This window comes from Myotis brandtii, unplaced genomic scaffold, assembly GCF_000412655.1.
Source record: "Myotis brandtii unplaced genomic scaffold, ASM41265v1 scaffold136, whole genome shotgun sequence".
NCBI classification, from domain to species: Eukaryota; Metazoa; Chordata; class Mammalia; order Chiroptera; family Vespertilionidae; genus Myotis; species Myotis brandtii.
In genome coordinates, this window is record NW_005354829.1 from 201,183 (window position 1) to 209,564 (window position 8,382).

Genomic DNA, 8,382 nt, shown 5'->3' on the forward strand with positions numbered 1-8,382 from the left:
TGAGAAAATCTCCTTGTTTGTATTGAGTCAAACAAAGAGCCTAAATTCCAAAATTTAACAGATAAACAGCTCTTACCTGTTAAGCCTGGCTCTGCCCGTCGTTGCCCCAAAGGATCTGCTCAGGCAGAAAAATCAGAGCTTAAAGCTCCATATCGGTCCAGACACCGGATCTGACCAGGGGTCTTACTGCTGGTGGAAACCAACAAGTTAGCAATTGCTAAAAGCTTGAGCGACATGAAAACTTACTTCCTCTCTAAGACTCCCCTAACTCTTCTCTCCATCCACCTCTCCACACACATCTCTCTATGCTTTACTTCTGACAAGCCACAGGCAAATGACTGCCAGGGAATTTAACAACAGAAAATATTTTCACTTCCTATCACAACTAATTTTTCCTGGATGAGGACTTAAAGGGACAATACCATTGGAGATGATTATTCTAAAAACTATAAAGGAATTTCAGACAAAGACAAGCTGGAAGAAAATCTGAAAATGAAGAAAATGAAGGAAATGGATTTAGAGCACCACAGCAGTCTGAAGGATGAGGTTTTCCTTAGGTGAACAGCTCCCCAATACCTGCTTCCCTTTCTGTTGCTGCTGCTGCTGCAGTGGCTGCTATGCCTCCTTCTGTAGCTCAGATGTCTCCTCTTTGTTAGTGCTCTTTCTCCTAAGCTCTCTGGAACCAAGTGAGATAGTTTTTCAAAAGAGATTTAGAGAAAATGCACTTTTTGCATGTGTTCTCCACCTATAACTGAGTGATAGGTAGAGAAACAAAGACTTTTAGAGCAGTGATTCTCTGAATATGGCCCTTTACTTGGTTTCTGCTAGGCCTCATACCCCCCCCCCCCCCCATGGAATGTATGCATGTGCATTCGGTGATTATTCTAAATATTTAGAAAAAATAATCCATATATAATGAATGGTATGACAATATTAGCTAACTAAATTTTTTTATTACCCCCCCATTTTCTTGCATTCTCAATAAATGAGAATATTCTTTTCACAGTATGCATTTCATTAGGTTTAATTGCCTTCATCAAATAAAGTGCTTTTTTAAAATCTTAATATCAGGCAATTATAAGTTTCCTCTTATTCTAATTTCCTATAGTACTGTTCCTTAATGAGCACTGTATTGGCCACCTGCATCAGAATCATTCAGGAAATCTGTTAAAATTGCAGGTTCCTGGGCCACATTCCACATGCAATGGAGCAGTGGTTACTCCATAGTTGAATATCAAAACATTATTGTTCCTTTCCTCTTTAGTAACCTGATCTTTATTTAGTTGGAGTTAGCAATACACCTACTAGAATACTACATTTCCTGGCCTTCTTTTCCACGTGACAATGTTCTGACCAATCTAATGAAAGCGGAAGTGTTGTGTAGGAATTCTAGGAATGCCCCTTGAAAGGGAAGAAGTGCACTTTTTCTTTTCCCATTTCTCTTGCTGCCAGTCTGGAAACAGACACAATGGCTAGAGTGCCAGCAGCCATTCTGGATCATGAGGTGACCTTGTGGATGGAAGACAGGCACCTAGGGTGGCAAAGCAGGAAGAAGGAACCTTGGGTCCCTGTGGTGATACCATATCAGATTTGGACTGTCTTCCTCCACAGGAAATAAGCTGCTAATTTCTTCAGGCAATTGGAGTTATTTAGAGTGTTCTTTTCTATGCAGTTGACCTAATCTCACTTAAAAAATATGTTAATTCAAAATTTCTGTGGGGGTTTTAAAAATTTGCATTTTTAACCACCTAAGATAACACAATCAAATTTAGGTACTATTTTACAGCTATTTCTTGGACCAATCAGAGATGTAGATTGTGTACTTTATACATTTGCTTGTATTGCCCAGGGTTTAATACCATGACCAACAATAGGAGACAGTCCATTAAAGTCTACAGAATAATATGTGGGCAAGGAAAGTCAACAGTTTTACTCCTAATTTTCTTCCTTTAGCTATCAGAGAAGATGTTTCTTGTGGAGAGGCTTAAGAAGTAGTTGGAAGATAAATCTTTTTCTTCTGCTTTGAAAGTCCTAAATAAACCACGCCACACCATGAGCTGTGACACCAGTTTCTCAAATGTGGTGGTGGTTCTGCCTCTAGAGTCCCTTCCAGACTTTGTTATCTGGGAAGTATGAGTCCCATATTCCTACTCAGTCCTTCGGTGCTGCTAGCCTCATGGGGAGTAAAATCAGTTCTAAACACACAGCAATTAAAGGCTTCTTCATGATGTGTGTGTGTGTGTGTGTGTGTGTGTGTGTGTGTATGTGTGTGTGTGTGTGGACAATATGGACATACACACATTATTTTATCAACAAAGTAAATTTCCAAGTTCCTGGGCATTCTATGTCCTCCAACATTATGTCAATTAATAATTGTGATAATTATGCTAATAACATGCCAATGATTTGAATGAAAAGTTGTGGTGCTCAGAAGTCATGGATGATATATGTTAATGATCTAATGTTCTCAGTGACCCACCTGCATGCTTCAAGACATTGATTATTCACCTTTTCTAAAAGGGTACAAGAAATCCAGCTCTTGGAACCTCTATTTCTAGATTCCCTATCAGTCTTACCCAAGTTATCATCTTTTCCTTTTGTTCTGTGTGCCAGAGAGTCTATAATTAGTATCATAGGTCAATGAAGAGGGTATAGTGATTGCTAAATTCAAATCTATAATATCAGCAGCAACATTGAAGTTAGAAAAACAAAACAACCTAAATGCTCTAAGATTTAGTTTTCTTCCCTGTAAAATGGAGATAAAAATAGTACTTTTAAGAAATCAAGTTGCAGTGCAGAATAGTTAAAATAAAGCATTTAAGTTTTGAGCACAATGCCTAAACAAAGTGATTAAAAAATGTTACTGTGACTGGTAATTCTTTCTTCTGTTAAATATTTCAGCTTCATTCTGTGTTTCTGACTAGATGATAAAACATCTGTGAAACTATTACATACATTCTTTAAAACCTATTCTGTGACATTTAAAAAAATACTTTTTATTGATTTCAGAGAGAAAGGGTGAGGGAAAGAAAGAGAGAAACATCAATGATGAGAGAAAATCATTGATCAGTTTCCTCCTGCATGCCCCACACTGGGGATCGAACCCACAATCTGGACATATGCCCTGCCCACGAATCAAACCGTGACCTCCTGGTTCATAGGTTGACGCTCAACCCCTGAGCCATGCCTGCTGGGCTGTGACATTTTTAATAAAGGAGAAAAACAGAATCACTTTCCTCAAATTTAGCCATTTGCCAGATCCTGCTTCTAACATCTCACAAATTAATAACGGTATGGCAATCTGATATTGCCTATGTTTGACCTATGTTTGTCAAGTGAGTCTGTTGATCACAAGACCAAATTCATAACCAGCCAACTATAGCTAGCTACTGTGGCCATTACAATGAACGTGAAGTCCCAAAGACTCTTTTTATTTTTAAATGTATTGGGGTGACATTGGTTAATAAAATCATATAGTTTCAAGTGTATAATTCTATGATACATTATCTATATATTGCACAGTGTGCCCATCACCCAAAGTCAAATCTTCTGTCACTATATATTTGACCCTCTTTACCTTTTACCATCTGCCCCCCACACCTTCCCTCTGGTAACCACCCTACTGTTGTCTATGGGCCAAAGACTTTCTTAACCCAAAAGCAACCATACACAGTTGTACACTCTTTTTACAAGCTAGACTTTATCCTCAATATTGTATCTGGTGTTGAAACTAGATGAGCAAATAAATCTTACACTTCTGTCATTCTAGCTCAAAGCCTGAACGCATGGACCAGCACTGGCAACTCTATGCCTTCTATCACTTGATACCCCACCAGGCCTGCTGTCTGGTCTTCCAGAAGGTAATTAATAAATATGAATAGCAGTATTAGTTGTAGTAGCACTAGTGGTGGAATTATATTCTCAATAAACATTTGTTAAATAATTTATATTCTTTCATTTATACATTGATAGAGGACTATTTTTTAAATAACTAAATATACCAGAACATCTGTAATAAAATTCAGAGTAACATTTTGTTTTTAAATGCTAGGTCCTTTTTCATTGTCATCTGGAAATTCAGTGAGGCTAGTCTTATATTCATTAGAGCAGCATTTTCCAGCAAGTGTTCAATAGGTGTTTCTCAGGTTATAAATAGGCACTGCATGAACCCATTGGGTCATTAAATAAGTTTGTTAAGCCTTGAATTAAACAGTTAGGACATCTCTGAACTTGTATAAGCTATTGTGCACTGAGCATCACCAAGAAGGGATCTGAGGTGTTTTTTTTTTTAATTAATTTGATAACATTACTATTTACTTCAAGGAACACTTTCTGGTTCAAGCATTGTACTGAACACAGTTTGAGAATTTAAGGATAGTGGTTTTGAAATATAGGCATCTCTACTTTATAAACAAGAAGGCATACAAGGAGTAGTTTGGAGAGAGGAAAGGGATGAATATGAGATGGATGCTATACTAGACGCTTTATATTTAATATTCATGGTAGTCACTGATGCTGCTCAGCAAAAATGCCACATTGAGGGTACCTAGGATTATACCTCCTAGACCCCTTTGCTGGTGGCATCATGTAACCAGTCCCAGCTAATGAAATGTGATTGGAAAGGACAGTATCAGTTTAGAATCTGGCATGTAATTGTCCCTGTGAGATGGCCTAGAGCTCTCCTTTCCCTCTGCCTTGGCCACTTGCATTGTAACAGCTACTGATGCTCCATCATTCTGGGTTGCTGAGTGACGAGCTGAGGAATGAGAACAGAGCCATAGCTACTGTATCCCAAGAGAGAAATAAACCTTTATTATTTTAAGCTGAGATTTGTGTGATTGTTTATTATTGCAGTATAACCTAGCCTATCCTGACGGATACAGTACCTTATTTAATCTAGACAACTAACATACAAGGCAGGAAATATTGTTATAAATACAGTTAATGTGAAAATGGAGACTTTGGGTGGCTAAATAATTTGTATCCAAACTTACACTGCTGGCATTTAAACTGTCTCATTCCAAAGACCACTGTATTTAATCCACCTTGTTCCTCTGGCGGAAAAAAATGTTTTGAAATACAACTCATTGGACCTCCTAAAATGCTTAGAAATCAGTAGGTGCTAGATAAATATTTGTTTAACGATATTGCCCATGCCCTTGAACTACTCTGGGGTTAGTGAAAGGATAGAGTCCTCTACTGTGCCAGTTAAGTACACACCTAGAGATGAAAGAGAAGGCTGGCTATAAAATTTCCTTTAGGGTCTGCAAGAATTTCAGCTTCACCATAATTTCAAATGAAGGGATAAATAAACAGAGTAGCATAAATAGTCTAAAAGCTAACTTTGGAGTCAAATTTTTACGAGTTTCAATAACTTTAGCGATAACTTCTCTAAACTCTGACATTATGAAAGTCATCGCAGTCATATTTTGAAAATAAGTACACTACATTACCTCCATCTCCCTCCTTCTACATATTAGTAATTTGGGAAATTATATAGAAATTACTTTCCTTTTATGAAGCTACTTAAAGCATTCAAACTTGTTAAAAAAATAAGCTACCTCTATTTTTTAAATTGTTTCCACAGTTTACATTTTAATATGTTATTATGACAGAACAAGACTCCTTTTTTTGTTGTTGTTATAAGGGCTTAGTAATTCAGTGATGTTAAGACACAGGTTGAGATGAAAATGTATCTCATTTTTAAAGAATGAGATTTGAAATAAAATAAGTAAAAGCTGGCAAAAGGGTTGTCCCAGAAACTGCACATACAAGTGGATCTTACCTTCGTTCTTTCTAGTCATTTGGATCACCTTTCCCCATAAACTTGCAAATAAACTTGTAACAAACCCTAATTTGAGATTTATTCCTGAAAAAGAATTCTAGTTGGTGTAAGTATTTTAGATCCCCTTTTCTAGGAGTCTTGAGAAATAAAATTAAAAGCCATTCGTTTAACTTTACATGTAGAAAATACAGTTTCTATAGCATTTGAAAAATATATCTATTTATAGACTATGGATAATAAAAGATTTAGAAGGAATCTGACCCAAAGTACATACAATGTAAAGTACTGGAATGGGAATGGTCTTTAAATAATACTGTCTTTTCTAAAGCAGGGTTCTGTGGCCTGACTCTAATGCCTATTGAGAAGCCTTTGTTTATTTGGTTTTCTTTATACTTACGGGGAGGTCGAGAGGGGCAAAGAAACTGGAAATAGAAAACAACCCTTCAGGAACATCTTTTGCAACTCACAAGATAATATCTCCACCTAGTGATGTTTTAAGGATCCTACAGCAAATCCTAAAAATAAATAAATAAATAAATAAATAAATAAATGTTTTTTTTAACTTTTCAGACTAATATGTCTAACACAATTTCAGTTAGTTTAACTTTAAACGTGTATTTATAACTAATTACTGGGAATTGAGAAGGCACCAACATGAATCTTTTTTTTTTAATTTTTTATTTGTTTTTTTTGCTAAAAGTATTACAAAGGGTATTACATATGTGTCCTTTTTTTCAACATGAATCTTTTTGTGGGGAAATAAACAAGCAGCCACACATGTTAATCAAGAAGACAGATCAATTACCATACTTGTAGTTCTTGAGGTGGATAAATTAGACATTAAAAAAATGTAAGGTATATAATCAGTCTAGGTTTTCTAGTGGTTTTATTTTGAATGCATGCAGCCTCTATAAATGTGATGGTATTCATTGACTGAAGGGCAGAGAGTTTAGGAAAGAATATTTGTTGAGCTCCATGTGTGCATTAGGTAATATACCACTTGTTTCTGGACACATTTTGAGATAGTATAGCATAGTGATTATGTCTGCAGGTTTTAAAGCCAACCTGGGGTTGCTATATTACCTTGAGCTACTTAAATTCTCTGTGTCTCAGCTTCCCCACCTGTAACATGGGGCTACATGGGGCTAGGACAGTGGTTCTCAACCTGTGGGTCGCGACCCCTTTGGCGGTCGAACGACCCTTTCACAGGGGTCGCCTAAGACCATCCTGCATATCAGATATTTACATTACGATTCATAACAGTAGCAACATTATAGTTATGAAGTAGCAACAAAAATAATTTTATGGTTGGGTCACAACATGAGGAACTGTATTTAAAGGGCCAGGAGGTTGAGAGCCACTGGGCTACGACCTTTGCCAAAGCCACTGTGAGCCTCAAATTAATTAATAGGTGAAAATTCCTTAGAGTTATTTATGGCACAGAGTAGGTACTCATTCTTTGTTAGCATTTTTTATCATTTAATCCCTACAATTCCCATTTAAAACTGGGGCTCAGAGCAGTTATTTGCTCAAGGTGTCCCAACCACAAAATGGCAATACTATAGGGATTTGAGTCCAGATCTGTCTTGACTCCAAAGCCTTTACTAATTCCTTACTGTTGGAGTATGTTAAAAAGAAAACATACTCCACATTAGTTAACTTCCACATTAGTGCAGTTAACATATGGTGACAACAAACTACAATCATGAGTTATTGTGAAAGAAAACACCTTTAGGTTGGGAATTAGGAGACCGAATGTGTTACTGTGTAACCCAGTGGATTATTCTGGGCATCATATTCCTCATTTGTTAAAGGAGAAACTACACGATCTAGGTTCTTTCCCGTTTTAATATTCTGTAAGTCTGTGAATCTAAAGTTGGTTCCCAAAGCCTTTTTCTTCGTCGTGGCTCCTAAGTCTTTTTCTTTGTCTGCCATTTAATCGTGAGCTCTATTTTTATAGAAAGCAAAATTTTACACAACCGTATCCGTGAAAACTGGTTTTACACAAGCATAGAAACTGGTTCTTCAGCTCTGCCACAGCCAGATCTCTCTATACACTGCTTGGAGGTAGCGCCGGCCTATGATTAAAGTACTGTTCTCGATCGTCTAGTACTATTTGCAAATACTTTTAGCCTTATCATCAGCCCCCTCTTCCGCCCCCACCCCCAGATCCTTATTTTAAAAGGTCTATCGTTATGATATGGCTATTTGGGGTCAAACTAGTAGTTTAACGCCTGAAAACGTCAAATGAGAAAAAGAATCTTTACAACAAAGTATCTATATATTCTTCTAAAAGAAGTTCAAACCATAGCCCTTGTTTTTAAGCGCCTTAAGAAGACGAGCAGGACCTTCTTTTAGTATCATTTCGCGACCACCCGACCTCCAAAATTTGCATTCCTCGCTCCAGTTGGTTCAAGTGCCTGTCACTCCGAGCACTTTTAAGCTCCTCCCCCAAGAGCCGCTTTCGGATTTGAACCATGGTCTTGTCCAATCGCCCTCGCTCCTCCCCGAGGCCGGCCACTGATTGGTCCAGGCCGCACTCCGCGTGGGGCTGTTTATGCCACGGTGCGCGGTGCCCACTGGGAGCGAGTCTAGGC